Here is a 14,768-nt window from a genome sequence, read left to right as displayed (position 1 = left end):
AACTTCTAACAAAAACTCTAATTACCTGCAAGCATTCGTATTAATGATTAATGTGTTTATGAATGCACCAACAACCAAGGCAAATTCCTTGTGACTGTTCTTAACTTGGCAATAAATCCTTTTCTGATTCTGAAGCAGAATGTTCTAGTCAGTGTACGGCAGGTCAGCTGAACATGCAACAATTGTATACATTGTATACACAATTGTTTACATTGTATCTCGTCAACCGACAAGATACAATGTACACAACAATTCAGCATTTATGGAGAATAAAGTTTTAAGATAAGTCAATGATTTTTTTTTGGGTTGAAATTGAGCTTTTTCATGCAATTTTCCCTTTTCTTTATAATTAACATTTAATTACACAATTTCGTCCAGGAAAAAAGGTAATTATTTGGAAAGTACAGACCCCTAAAACAAAGTGTCACTGACTGATCTATGATATTTTTTTTTCCTGCAGGAAACAAAGTACAGTATGTTCTAACATAAAACAAGCATGTCCTGTACACCATGTGCACTGTTGTTTTTATTTCCACCGGCTGACTTAGACTTAGACAGACTTTATGGTCATCCAACTGCATATTCACAATAAAGTTGAGCGAGATTACCTTGCAAGGCTCCGAAAAAAGAAAGGAAACAGAAGACAGGTAAAAAGAGAAACAGTAGTGTGCAATATAAAATTAAAAATTATTATAAGACATTTATGACTAGTGCCAATATCAGTAGCAGCAAGATGTTTTGCACTGAAAACAGTGAAATGAACAATATAAATTTTAAGTTACTTACTGCACTTAGGGTTCACAGTGTCCATGTAAAGTGACTAGTGTCATATGTATGGGAGGAGGGATAATTGGGAGTTCGGCAGTTTTATGTCGTGTAGGAAGAAGCTGTTGTGGAACCTGGTTGTTCTGCATTTGTTGTTTTGCTGAACCTCTTGCCAGAGGGCAGCAGGGAGAACAGTCTATGGTTGGGTTGGAAGGGGTCCTTAGTGATTGACTGAGCCCTGGTCATGATTGGGTTGGGAGGGGTCCTTAGTGATTGACTGAGCCCTGGTCATGATTGGGTTGGGAGGGGTCCTTAGTGATTGACTGAGCCCTGATCATGATTGGGGTGGGAGGGGTCCTTCGTGATTGACTGAGCCCTGATCAGGCAGCGTCTGCCAGCAGTGTCATGGATGGAAGGAAGTGCTGTCCAGATGATTTTCTCCGCTGTCCTCACCACTCACCATCTCTACACGTTTCCAGTCTGAGGCCCCAGACCACACACAGATCCAGCTGGTCAGTATGCTCTCTGTTGTCCCTCTGTGGAAAGTGGTGAGGATGGGAGGGGGGAGGTTTGCTTTTCTCATCTGACGCAGAAAGTGCAGACGCTGCTGTATTCTCTTCACCAGAGCAGAGGTGTGGAGGGACCAGGTCAAAGTGTCTGTGATCTGCACCCCCACGAATTTGATGCTGCAGACCTGCTCCACTGCGGCGTTGTTGATGAGGAGGGGTGTGTGACTTGATTGATTTTTCCTGAAGTCAATGACAATCTCTCTTGTTTTGTTGCCATTCAAGATTAGATTGTTTGTGTCACATACTTAAAGATGTGGTTTGTACTGAACCTGGCACAGCAGTCATGGCTCATCAGGGTGAAGAGCAGTGGGCTCAGTACGCAGCCCTGGGGGGAGCCGGTGCTGAGGTATATGACTGGGGTTGGGGAAATCCAGCAGCCAGTTACACAGGGGGTGTTGAGTCCAGGGGGTGCCAGTTTGCTCACTAGGTGCTGGGGGATGATTGTGTTGAATGCTGAGCTGAAGTCCAGAAACAGCATTTGCACGTGGGTGTTGTTCTTCTCCAGGTGTTCAAGGGTCAGGTGGAGCGTGGAAGAGACGGCGTCTTCTGTGGAACGGTTTGAGCGGTAACCAAACTGTGGTGGATCAAAAGGCGTGGTGGGGGGGGGGATTGGAGATGATGTGGTTCTTCACCAGCCTCTTGAAGCACTTCATGATGGTGGGAGTAAGTAAGACGATGGGTGGTAATTGTTGAGTGATGAAATTGTGAGTTTTGTGCGCATTGGTATGATGGCAGCAGTGAGGGGATGACAGCATGGGTCAGCAAGGTGTTAAATATGTCAGTGAGGATGTTAACCAGCTGGTCAGCACAGTCTTTAAACACCTGTCCCTGTATGTTATCGGGGCCTGCTGCTTTTTGTGCGTTCAGTCTTCTTAATGTCCTCGTCGTCCTCTTCTTAACGGCATTGGCTGTCTCAAGTCTGAGTGCCTGTTAATCTAGGTGAGGAGTGGATTTCCTCACAAAAGTGTTGTTGATTGCTTAAAACCAACCACAGTAGACATTAAGTGTGTTGAGGAAGTCTGTTTTGTCCTCACACGGTAGAGGAGCAGCCTCATAGTCTGTGTTGGTCTGGATCTCTTGCCATATGCGTCTGGTGTTTGTTGGGTTGTGGAAGAATCACTGGATTTTCTGATCATAGGCACTCTTTGTTGTATGCAGGAATAAGCATTACGGAGAGATGGTCTGATGGGCCAAGGTGGGGGCGGGGGGCTGCCTTAAACGCTGTCTTGATGTTTGTGTAGGCTCTGTCTAGTGTGTTTGAGCCTCTGGTTGCAAAGGTGACATACTGATGGAAATGGGGGAAACGTGTTTTCATGTTGGCCTGATTAAAGTCCCTAGCAACAACGAAGACACCCTCTGGATGTGTAGTTTGCAAGTCACTGATGGAGCAGTAGAGAACCCTCAAAGCCTCCTTGGAGTTAGCACTGTGGGGGGATGTAAACAGCAGTGATGACGATGGTGGTAAATTCCCTGGGCAGATGGAAGGGTCTACATTTTATGGTTAGAATAAGAAACAATGAATTGCTCATGAGAACACCGGATTATTTAGCTGCCCGTGACTAATTTATATTTCTGTAACTGAAGGTATTTTTGACCAAATATCCCACAGTAGTCCAACCTCTCAACAATTGAGGAGCTATGCACATCAAGAAAAGGGTATTTCTCTGGCACTGTAAGCCTTTATCAGACAGCTGACAGGAATTGAAGGGAGAGAGAGAGAGATCTGTAACAATGTGGAACAAAGGTCCCCGGCCTGACATGAACACCGGATGTTGGGGTCAATAGTCTGCTCCTTACCATCTTACTTGCCATAAGGGACTATGTTAAGAATATTATACACACTTTGGCTATGTTTACACTTGACGTCTTTTTTGAAGCTGCCAGCGTCTGTTTTACATCATAATCCTACTGTGTAAACCGTGTTTTCAAAAAAGTTGTGAGTGCCTTTTCAAATGCCACCTTTGACTTTTTTTGTTTTGCAGCATCTTTTTGAAGTTGAAAAAAGTTCAACTTTTATGAAAAAAAAACCGCCCTACGTCAAGTGCTTTTTGACAGCCGACCATTGACAAATGGAATGGCCAGACCTGTCTGTTGTGTTTGCAGACACTGGCATTTATGCACGTTCTCCACCACCAGTAGGTGGCGCTATGATTGGTGTAATGAAGGGAATATACAAGGTGGTAAGGGTAAAGGCTATCCAATGACCTGCCTTCTTCAACATGACTGCAGAATGATATTGCAGAATTCCTAAAGGCTGGGGTGTGTCTGCATTTTGTAAGGAAGTGTCAAGGTGCAATTCAAATACTGTAGTTGTTGTGGACCTTTAGAACGTACCTGGAGATTCATTCTAAAATACCCACAATCATTTCCCTATGTAGAGGAACACTGCAACATGAAAAAGATAACAAATTAGAAAGTAGGGTTGAAAATCTATGGTTGCATTCTCGTATAAATTTAAATTATATAACATAATTATATACCATTAGCATATACATTTTTTCTCATACACAAATAGACAACAATGTATGCATTTATACCAGTCTGGATAGACATGTCAGCCAACTGTCATGGCAGTAACAGAGGAAGAAAAGTGATCTGTCCTTATGGATTAAGCGAGAGAAGACACAAAAATATGCAGTTTAAATATGACCCATGATATCCCTTTGTCTCTTATCTCCTTCGACGTTACACTGTAAAACAGCCAATAAAGCAAGATCATCATGAAAAACAAATAAAGTGCACAGAATAGAGGTAATTAATTTAACAACTGTATTGTCTCTGTTGATTACACTCCTGCTTCTCCTCCAACCTAACCGGATGGATATTCTTTTACACATGAGTGCTTTAATTTAATTGCATTATTTCAGCATCTCCCTATTGTGCTGTTGTATTATCGGTGGATGAGTGTACTAATTCATTTTCCTGCTTCTGTTCCCAAGTGGCCTAGCAGAAGCTTGACCTTGTAAGTGTGCACTTTGGTTCAGCAGATTAGGGGGTGGTGCCTGTACAGCCTGAGGATGTGGGGGTGAGCCTGTGTTACAGCACAGTATACACCACCTCCTGTCTCTCGATCTGTTGGTTTTCCTTTTACTCGCCACTCTACACTGTGTAATAAATGCATCTTTAAACACGTTTTTGCTAGGAAACCATTACATTATGTTAAATTACATTTAGCTGACGCTTTTATCCAAAGCATATAATCATATATCATTGGGGTTTGTTTTGACATATGTTCCAATACACGTGTGGCCGGGCATTAATAGTAGTTTACTCCTAACAGCCTTACCGGCTGTAAACCTGGCCAACATTTGTTACCTTTTGCTTAGCACCATCTGTATATTTCGGCACACACAGGTTACAGGACTACCCGTTGCTGTTAGCCTTGACAAGCTGGTTGTTAGGCATCACCTTATCTGAGCCATGAAAGTAAGACCGCTTACGCTAGCTACTGTAGACCTGCCCGGGAAGTGGGACAAATACAGCACTGAAACTGCCAATGAATCAGCAGGTGTTCACTGGAATTGCTGCTAACTTTAGCAAGCTACTCTAAGCTTCCGCTTTCTTTTGTTCATTTAAAAGTCAGTTTGTCTTTAAAAAATGACAGTGAAAGTGACTATCTTACTCTTTTAAATCAAATGTTCATCTCCAATGGATCCTGAAATCTTTGTTTTTGTGGTTTTAATGTTCAATTTGTATCATTGTAAACTCATTTGATTGTGTATTATTTCAGGATGCTGATCTTTTCTCTCTACCTAACATTTTATGTCACAGAACGTGTTGCTGTTGTATGTTTGAGTCCAGTCTGCCGCATGCCATGGGGAATGACATGCAGCAAAAGACCACAGGTCTGAGTTGAACTCACAGCCGCTGCGTTAAGGACTAAACCCCTTTAAATGTGCACCTGTCCTACCAACTGAGCTAACCCGGCCATAGTAATGCTAGTTTTGAGAAAAGTACCTCCTAACTGGGATCTCCAGTCATCCAACAAAGCATTATGCATCAAATTATTTTTTATCACAGTTTTTACTGTGTAGGAATGAATTCACTTGTTGAAGGTTGGTCTCCAAGAAGAAAACCCACATGTTGTATTAAACTGTAACACGCAATTCATCCTCAACAGTATCATGATTGAAAAATTCATTTTGTCGCAGTTATCAGGCCCTCACCACTGAAGCAGAGGAATAGTTATTTGTAGATAGTCAAACTGAGTCTGTTGATGAGACTATTTGCAGATGACGTGTGTGTGTGTATATGTGTGTGTGTGTATGTGTGTGTTTGTGTGAGAGAGAGAGAAAGAGAGAGAGAGAGAGATTTGATATCTGATACAATATGTGGAGGAGTAACAAATAAAGTCTATTATCTCCTGTCTCATTGGGGTAGGAAACAAACTTTCCCATTGAGTACAGGAAAGGTAAAAAGCTGCAAAAGTACACACTCACACATCCACACATGCAGACCAAAACCTGCATGAATAAAATAAAGTTGTCCTCCTTTTGATACCATTACATAAGAAATATGCAAAAGAAATATCCACACACACATACACTTAGCAGCTGCATTCACTGTAGCACTGCAGACCTGCAAACTAGAAGGTGGTATTACCAGACATATAAATGCTCATATTGATTCCATGCTATCATTAAATCACATCAGCTTTTCATCCTAAATTTACATTATAGCAAACTAGAAGAAGTAGCAAAATCTAATAATTCAAGTTTAATTCAACTCAATTCAACTCTGAGGATTCAGGAAAAAATGTATTCTCTGGTGATCTTTCACTTTGAAAAACTCATGATCTGTCCAGCATTTTTAATATGGCTTTTATGAGACTGGATTAACAAATCTGGCTGTGTTGCTCTTTTAATGCCCACATCTGCTCTAAAAATGCTAAGTGAATGAGAAATGCACCTCTGTCTCCGAGCATGCTGCTTTAAGCAAGGCACTGCACTTGCAGCTTTGTTTCCATTGTTGATTTTCTCAAACTGCAAGTATGAACACAATAAATATACCAAATGCACTGTTGCATATGCACATAACCATATTTGACTAATTTAACTTTTTACTAGAAGATGCCAGATTGTTTACATACAGTTGGCAGATGCGGCTGTTAATTATAAATGGGAGAAATAGAGGAGAAGGTGGTGTAAAGAGGGATTTAATCAACAATGAATTTTCATGACAGATACTCATTTGTGTAATTATTTCTTGCAATGTCACTTGCTGAATGAATAACGAATGATTATTAATTTCCCAAAGAATTTAATCATATTTGTTCATTTACATTATTTTGGCACTCTCTTGATTTGTCATTCTGCTTTTTGCTGTGCTAGTTGACAAATTGCATTCTGGTAGCAGTTAGTTTAAAAAAGCACTTTGGGGAGTTTCATTTTCTTACACATGCCATCAAACCGTCACTGCAGCCTGTGTCGTGTCATGACATCATTTTGATTAACAGCTGTTTTGATGAACTACGTTGCAGTGCTATTATGAGTACTAACACATTACATACAACACTTTGAATGATGTGTTGTTTGGCAAGATGCAGTGTTATTTTATGTATCTAGCCTCACCTGGCCTAATCTTACATGTGAATGCGAAGGTCTATGAGATCCCAATGTGCAGTGCACTGCACACAAGTTTGTGGAAGAGACAAGAAGGATGAGTTATTTTTGATTCATGGTCAAAGTTGTTATTTCAGCAATTCATATTGTATTGATGGAGTAAAAATGAAGTGTGGCATATGAAGGGCAAACTACACAGGTGTGCATTACTCTGTGTTGTACGTTATCTTTATCGAACGGTAAATCTGACACACACATATAGTCTCTGTCCAGCCGACTCTCTCAGTCTGTGATAACGAGCTACACCTTCTCTCTGTCATGTTCAGTTATATCTCTCTTCACCATTCCAGTCCCACTCATTGTGTGTGTGCGTGTGTGTGTGTGTGTGTGTGTGTGTGTGTGTGTGTGTGTGTGTGTGTGTGTGTGTGTGTGTGTGTGTGTGTGTGTGTGTGTGCGTTTTTTGGTTTTCTTTGCAGAGAGACCTTTTACACTCATCTCATGGAACTGAATATTGTTTCACAGTAAATGAGGAAACAAAGCCCACCAAACCAGCTTATTTCGGATCCAGCATAAACTGATCATGACAAGATTATTTAAGAATTTCTTCTGACTGTGGACATTTTTGGTGTTGCTGTGGAGAAGCAGCCAGCTATCCACACAGCATGAAACATCTCTTTTATTCTTGTTTGGCAGAGAAAAAGCAGTTCTTTTTGGAAAAGGTCAACCGTCCAGAGCTTTTGAAAGCACTCTGCTCGGCTGAAACAGCTGCCTGGTGCAGTTGTTTGAGAGGACTCGCCTTTTGTAGCTGCTTTCATGTGATGTAAATAAGAGTGGTCGCTATTTTTGAAAAAACAATTCTATGTATTAAGAGAGCTAGTCTGAACATTAAAAGGGCAGAGGGAATTAAATCCTGCTACTACATGGAAGAAAAGGGGAAATATGGCAGCTAATAGCAGAATTTTAAACTAAAATATTCAACTCTGGCTGTCAACCCAGGCAATTCTTTCTGGGGACGCTACTCTGTGCTTCATTTTTACATCATTGAAATTATGACGCATTGCATACAAATGTGTTTGTAGAAAAATGTGACAATGCCAGAAAAGAAGAAAAAAATGCTGTAATGTAATATATTATTGGTGTCTGATTTTATCTTCTTTATTGTAGCATCCCTGAGCTCAGATTCTGGGATACGGTTACTGATGGGCATCAAAGTCCAAAATGTTTGATTTCCACATAGTTGGTTGAAACGTTAACTTCACACCGCAATGACATACAGTGTTTCTTTCCCCTCTTTGGAGTAAAGTGTGTCTCTGTTGCACCTGAAACCACACCTAACAGTGATGTCACAGTGTCCTGACAACGCCTGAATTACACTTCTACATCACGGCAGCACGGTGACCACAGGAGATTAGCAAAACCAAGATTTTCAACTGCTAACATTTTGTTATTTAAGAAGCCAACAGAGAAGGCAAACATACTCACTTCCCGTACTCAAGTAGAAGTGCAGATACTTGTGTTAAAAAATACTCTGGTAAAAGTAGAAGTACTGATATAACTTCTTTCCTCAAGTAAAAGTAACAAAGTACAGGCTTGGAAATTTACTTAAAGTATGAAAGTAAAAGTAGCCTTGCGAATGACAACCAGTTTTTATGCAAAGCTACCTGGACCACACACGTTAGTAGTGCCAACTTCCCTGACGTGCAACCATCGTTATGATCACCTACCAGCACACAAGGCAGGTGTTGTCATTGAATTCTATTCATGTTAATGTCGTTATATGACTTCAAAGGTATATAATAGGGATTTGAGATCTTAATGCAGCAGCCCATGAACGAGATTAGCTTTGACTAACAAATTGAAGTTGTTCTCCTGTTTGGTGTTTCCCTTTTAATGATGAGCTAGCATCAGCTTTGTCAATTTAATTTGCATTACAATGTCCTGAACATCTTTCAAAGCCAGTTTCAGTCAAATGGGGGCGAGCATAATACTTATAACACAGATTTGATATGGTATTGTGGAATGTGTTAAAAATGTCAATGTTCCAAAGCCTTACATTTGAACTTACAGGATGTTTAGAAGAAACAGGAGAAGGGGAAGTGGGTGGAAAAACAAAATGGAAAAATAGCACCAGTCTCCTATTCTTTCCAACCACTTAGTAACTGCTGTAGTGAAGGCTAATTACTGCGGCTTATAGACACACATGTAAACTCTACATGCTGACAATTAAGAGAAAAGAAGAAAACTAGGAAATATGACAGTAGGAATACAGGAATAGGGAAAGAGGGTGGGATAATCAGTCACCTAATTCTTAACATTTAGCAGTATTAGGGAAATTAATTGAATTAAATTTGAACCCTAACCCTTTTTGACAAGAATAGAAATTGTTTGAAAGCTGGCAGTGTACTCCAAATTAAATCAAACCTTGGCATGCTAGTAGCGGCTTAGCATCAAAAATGGAACACTGCTTTTGGCTGTAATCAACACATTGTCTGTAGTATAGTCAAACAACAAATGGGCGGCTTTCTGTTATGTGTACTGTATGGGCTATATTTTCATATGACAAGACCCCTACATCCGAAAAAAAGAATGGTACTAAACAAACAAAGTCTGATGTTGAAGTTATTAAACCAGATTTCAACACGCCACTGCAGATCTACAGTATGTTTAATGAAGTTTCAAAAGTTCGGTCCGTCTATCTTACACTGACTCACTGACTGCTGACGTGTTCACAAAGCATGTTCACAAAAACCAGCATGCTTTTTTTTTTTCAAATGTGGTTTCTACGTCAAACAGTGTAAACTTCCTGAAGCTGAACAATCACACCCACACAATGACTAAGATTAAAGACTCAAGCTACTTCATTGTCAAATTCAGTTGGTGGCAGTCAGTTCAGCAGCAGTAAATAAATAATATGAACACGATAAAAACAAAATAAAGATTAAAAAAGGCATTGCACATAGTACTCATATGAGCATTTGCGCTTTCATAATAGTAGTCCGTAGTCCTTAGCAGTTACAGGTTGTATTTGTGTGCTTGTGTATGGAGGGCGGGGGGTGATTGAGGCTACAGCTCTGTGGAAGAAGCTGTTCCTCAGTCTGTCAGTCTGGGTTTGGATGGTTCTGTATCTTTTTTCATCTAGATCCGGGAGCACAGCTCCTACAATCCTCTGTGTTGGTTTCACCACACGAGTCAAGTCCTTTTTGTTCTCTGCTCTGAATCTGGCATGCCAAACTGTGGCACACTGAGAGAGGCTACTTTCTATTGTGCTATAGCCAACCGAGGTGATAAAGACGGTTTTAACTTCTCTCTCAATCGACTTGTTTTTGTCTTTTCTGTCAGTCTGTTTGATTGACTCAAAGGCTCTCTGCTGGCCTTGCCTGTGGATTGTTTCACTGTGTGGCTGTTTGCTTCCCTGGCTGGCAACTGGCTTGCAGACTCAATTATATTCTACCTGACAATGTATTCTTCTTGCCTGTCTGCCCACCTACCATCTGTCTTCCGTCATGCTTTTAATCGAGGAAAAAAATAAGAAAGAACCCCATTAGACATACTATTCTTGACAAATACTGCAACACAGCCTTCCTCTGCACCGACCAGTGATATTCTGTATATCTTACTTTATTTCCTCCTGTAACATGTAGCGGATCTCGCTAGCTGAGACAATACCATTAAAGACTCTTCATGACCTTGCGCCCTGCCACATAGCTAACATTCTAGTACCAAAAACACTGGTTTTTACCTAGAGATCCTCTGGCAGAGGTCTTTTGTCTGGACCAGAGGCCCGGCCTAAAACTAAAGGGGACGGAGCGTTTGTAGTCAAGGCCTCAAGGCTCAGGGAGGATCTCTTTGAGGATATCAGGTTAGCTGAGTCAGTGATCTCCTTTGCACTCAAACCTTTTTGGACCTGGTCTTGACTTAGACTTGAACCTCTTTGTACTCGGTCATTACAAGTCCTGGTCTTGGATACGTCAAAGGTGGACTTGACTACAGCCCAACAATGGTAGAGTACTGTTTCTTTGAGGATGAAGCCAGTTAGAGGCATAAATCAGAGTAAAACACTTTTGTGGCTGCAGAATTGATCCTGAATTGCCCCAGAATCAGAAAGTGAGTTGTTTAAAGCCTACATTTTTTACTAATGTGTGTACATAATATTTGGCTTCTGACCATTGTTGGCTGTGCATGTAACCACATTTTAAACTCTGTGATTAGATGTTTATTGCTGGAATGCACTTTGGGAGCTGTAGTAGTTTTTATCTGAATTGTTTTATGTCTAGAGGCGTGTATATTTCAATTTTTATCAAACAACCAAATATGATCTAAATGCAGTTGTTTATATTTTGTACTGACGATAGAAAGGGAAAATTCATGCCCATCGAAACCACAGATGTGCTCTAACTATGAGTTATGTAACATAATATGTAGAGAGAATATATCGCAAGACAAATTTTATGGAAATAGATGAAACCAAAAGAATGCAGGCAAAGCGGAGAGCATTGCAGATGTTTGACCCAAGGGGTCACAGTGTCTTAAAAACATTATTCTGCAGTTTAATATCTCCATTTACTCCTGATGACAGTGTGTCAGCTGTTGATCTCTCCCTGTCTCTCTGTGGAATGGCAGCTGGATTATGAAGAGTAATTGCCGTTCTCCTCCTAACTTCATAGCAAATCATTTCATCAGCCTGATCTCATCTCAACTTAATCTGGTATCATTTGTCAATGGACTTTGTCATCAAGCAGCTCTGCCCAGCAAATTAACCGGCAGATCTCTTCATCCTGGGAAGATAAAATAGGCTAATCCAACAGGGGAAATGGCGTAACGTTTAAATTGTGATATGATACACAGAGAGATTAATAACAAAATTCATTAACAAGTGAAAGGTCAGCCATGGTCAAACCAGTCCTTTAAAATTCAGATGATGCATGTAGAAGCTTGAAAAGAAAAACCCATCTTGCAGTGTTCACAGATGATCGTGTGAATGAGAGAGAGAGTGTAAAAGAAAATCTCTTTTATTAATGGGTCTTTTAATGCACACTGAAGCAACATGGCACTGCATTGAGTCAACTTTGCTTCTTGAATTGAAGGAACAGCGACAGAAACGCCACAACATGTCAGCTGAATTATGAGTGGGTGTGTGCTCTGCGGCAAATCATCTCATCAACTCACATACACATGACCATGCAGAAACACAAGCACCACTGGCAGCGAATGGAGCATATCAATAATTGCTAAACACAGGCAGAGAGCCAGACACAAGCAAATACACATATGCTGAATGCATGTGCACACATACTGTACACACTGTCCCCTGAAGCATGACATTGCAAATGGATTCCTGTTACGTTTTGCTGGTTAGACAAATGCTTGCCATGGCTGCACTGATGGCTGTGAAAAAGTGTATTCCACCTTCTTCTTGCTGTGGGCCCCAGTGTTTCCCGCCTTCAGTCATCATCGGATTTCCACACCAAGCATGCTTCCTTGTTCCTGCTGATCAGCTCCCCAGCTTAGACTGTAAAACTAACTGTCACTCTGCCACCAGTTTCCTTTCAGATTACCTATTGTTCATTCAAACACTATTCATACTACTATAACTACAAATTTCTAAATTGGAGGTTGTCTGTGATCTTAATCCGGTGCAAATCCTTAATCCTTAATAGTTCTCCATAATTTGTTGTCCGTAACTTGTCAAATGACAATTCAGACATTTGGATTTTATAAAGCAAAATCCAATCTCTAGGATTTTACATGGGGTTTAGCATATTTGTGTGAGAGAACAATTGCACAGTCAATCTTCTCTAACTATTTACATGGAAGGAGAGGATGCAGCAGAAGAGTGTGAGGGAGGAGAGAGTGAGAAAGAAATCAACCCTGTGTATAATCTTACTGTAACAAACTCCAAATCCAAGGAGAGAAAACACGGATGGATGGAAAGAAAGAGTTGAAAAGAGAAGAGAGGAGAAGAGCAAGCATCTGTGAACAGGTAGAAACCTGAACGACAATATCTTGAATAAACACAACATCTGGGCTAATAATTGCTCTCATCGTGTGTGTGTGTGTGTGTGTGTGTGTGTGTGTGTGTGTGTGTGTGTGTGTGTGTGTGTGTGTGTGTATACGCTCTTGTTCTGTTGTTATTCTAGACATCTGTGTGCATTCAATTGTATCACTTATGAAACAGCTTTATTTGTCCATAGCATGGTACAGTATTCATGTTTATGTGTGTTGTCAGGCTGTTGTGCATCTGTGTGCACTGTGCATGTATTTGCTCATTCGCATAACATGATAACTTCTATTGGAGTGTTTGCAATTGTATGTAAATGTTGTCATTATGTCACATTGCTTACTAGAGTGCCTGTGTATGTCTGTGACCTTGCTGGTGTATATTTTCACACAGATGGCGTCAGTTTTTGTGTTTGTCTATGTAAATGTGTGTCCGTTGCCTCTTGTCTCTGTTTTGCAGTGTCTCTGATAATTGTACCTTTTTTTCTAAAGTCATTTGAGTGTGTTTAATAAAAGAGGTCTTCTTTTTCTTTTCAGACTAAAAAATAATGTGTGTTTTTGTGTTGGTCCATGTGAAAGTCAAATTAAAGAAGTTCAACTTGATGTGTTTATTTACCTGAGTTCTGATATTGATCCTAGAAAACAAATCAATTAAGGATGAATTAAAATGAGTCTGACGGGTATTATTCAGTCTGGAGCAGTGTGAAATGGAGAGTCAGATGTTCTCTGACTCATCAATAATCCCTAATAAAATTTCATCAATACTTTACGTTGGCATGATTTTGATAACAAAATAGGAAAAGTATTGACATGATAAAGAGGATTTCTTGAAAATGTCTCTACTTTGAACTTTGAAAAACGTCTCATCTGGCAGTGGCAACATACTGATTGAACACATCTTTAACATGACACCTTTCACATGCCTGAGATTTATGTTCTAAAGTACTGCAATCTACCCTCTATCTCTGCTGATTTGAGAGCTTGACAGAACTATCACCTTTTTTGATTTTTCTTTTTCTGACCAATTTTTCTCTGCAGCCGCTGTCTCCGATCTCACTCGCATCTCTGTTTGTGACAGACACGATCGCTTCTCATCGACGGCTCACCTCAGAGGTCATAAAGACAAGTGGTCAGTAAGCAAAGGCACTGTTCACAGTCTGGATGCAGCCTAGACACGGGTCATCTTGCACTCACCGACAGAACAATCAAAGAAAACAGGTTTATATGAAAAGAGCAACAATTCTCTCTGTTGTTTTTCTTTCTGGGAAAATGTGTCTGATGGCTGATGTGTAATTCACTCAACAACAGCAAAAAGAAAATACACAGCCTTTAAGCCCCAAGCGTGGTATAAAATGTGTGAGAAACCAGGACACAATAGTGTAGGTAATGCACCTAAATGCAATGAAGTTTTGTTGTTTTTAGACATTTACGGGATAGTCACCATGACCACACAAATAAACTGTATGATATATATTGAATACATGCTATTTTTTTGTAGGGTAGGGGCCCTTTTCTGGAATTGATAAACATCAGATTTAGCTGCTTTTCATAAAATATGAACCTCTGTGTCCACCTTTAGATGACAAATTGCAGCAGCTTTTACAGTTCAAAATTTAATTCAGAAACCAGGCTGATATTGCCACTAAGAACAGAAATAAACCAAGAAATAATATCCTGGACACAAAATAGAATCTTGAATTAAAAAAGCAGGGTGTCGCCTGCTGGTTCTTTTTTAGGATCTCATAAGCCAAGCAGGAAACAAAGAGTGGTGACAGTAGGAGCAGAGATTTTCTAATTTACAACAACACAGGGAATCCGGTTAGATGAGGGACGGGTGAGGACACACATAGACACACTCTCTCTCACACACACACAC

The 14,768-nt window shown here is 40.3% G+C and overlaps 2 long non-coding RNA genes across 2 annotated transcripts in view; both read right to left on the bottom strand.

Moving 5' to 3' along the window:
- The window catches only part of LOC116705305 (uncharacterized), a 27,656-nt gene extending 24,349 nt beyond the window's left edge, over positions 1 to 3,307 (bottom strand). Inside the window, exon 1 of the long non-coding RNA XR_004335900.1 lies at positions 3,173 to 3,307. This is a non-coding gene — a long non-coding RNA (uncharacterized LOC116705305). The remainder of the gene's footprint in view (positions 1 to 3,172) is intronic.
- Positions 3,308 to 13,322: 10,015 nt separating this feature from the next.
- The window catches only part of LOC116705701 (uncharacterized), a 15,451-nt gene continuing 14,005 nt past the window's right edge, over positions 13,323 to 14,768 (bottom strand). The window contains exon 5 of the long non-coding RNA XR_004336001.1: positions 13,323 to 13,378. This is a non-coding gene — a long non-coding RNA (uncharacterized LOC116705701). The remainder of the gene's footprint in view (positions 13,379 to 14,768) is intronic.

Source organism: Etheostoma spectabile, chromosome 17 (assembly GCF_008692095.1).
Source record: "Etheostoma spectabile isolate EspeVRDwgs_2016 chromosome 17, UIUC_Espe_1.0, whole genome shotgun sequence".
Taxonomy (NCBI): domain Eukaryota; kingdom Metazoa; phylum Chordata; class Actinopteri; order Perciformes; family Percidae; genus Etheostoma; species Etheostoma spectabile.
Note: the sequence above shows the minus strand (reverse complement) of the source record. Positions and strands in the feature narration are given on the sequence as shown.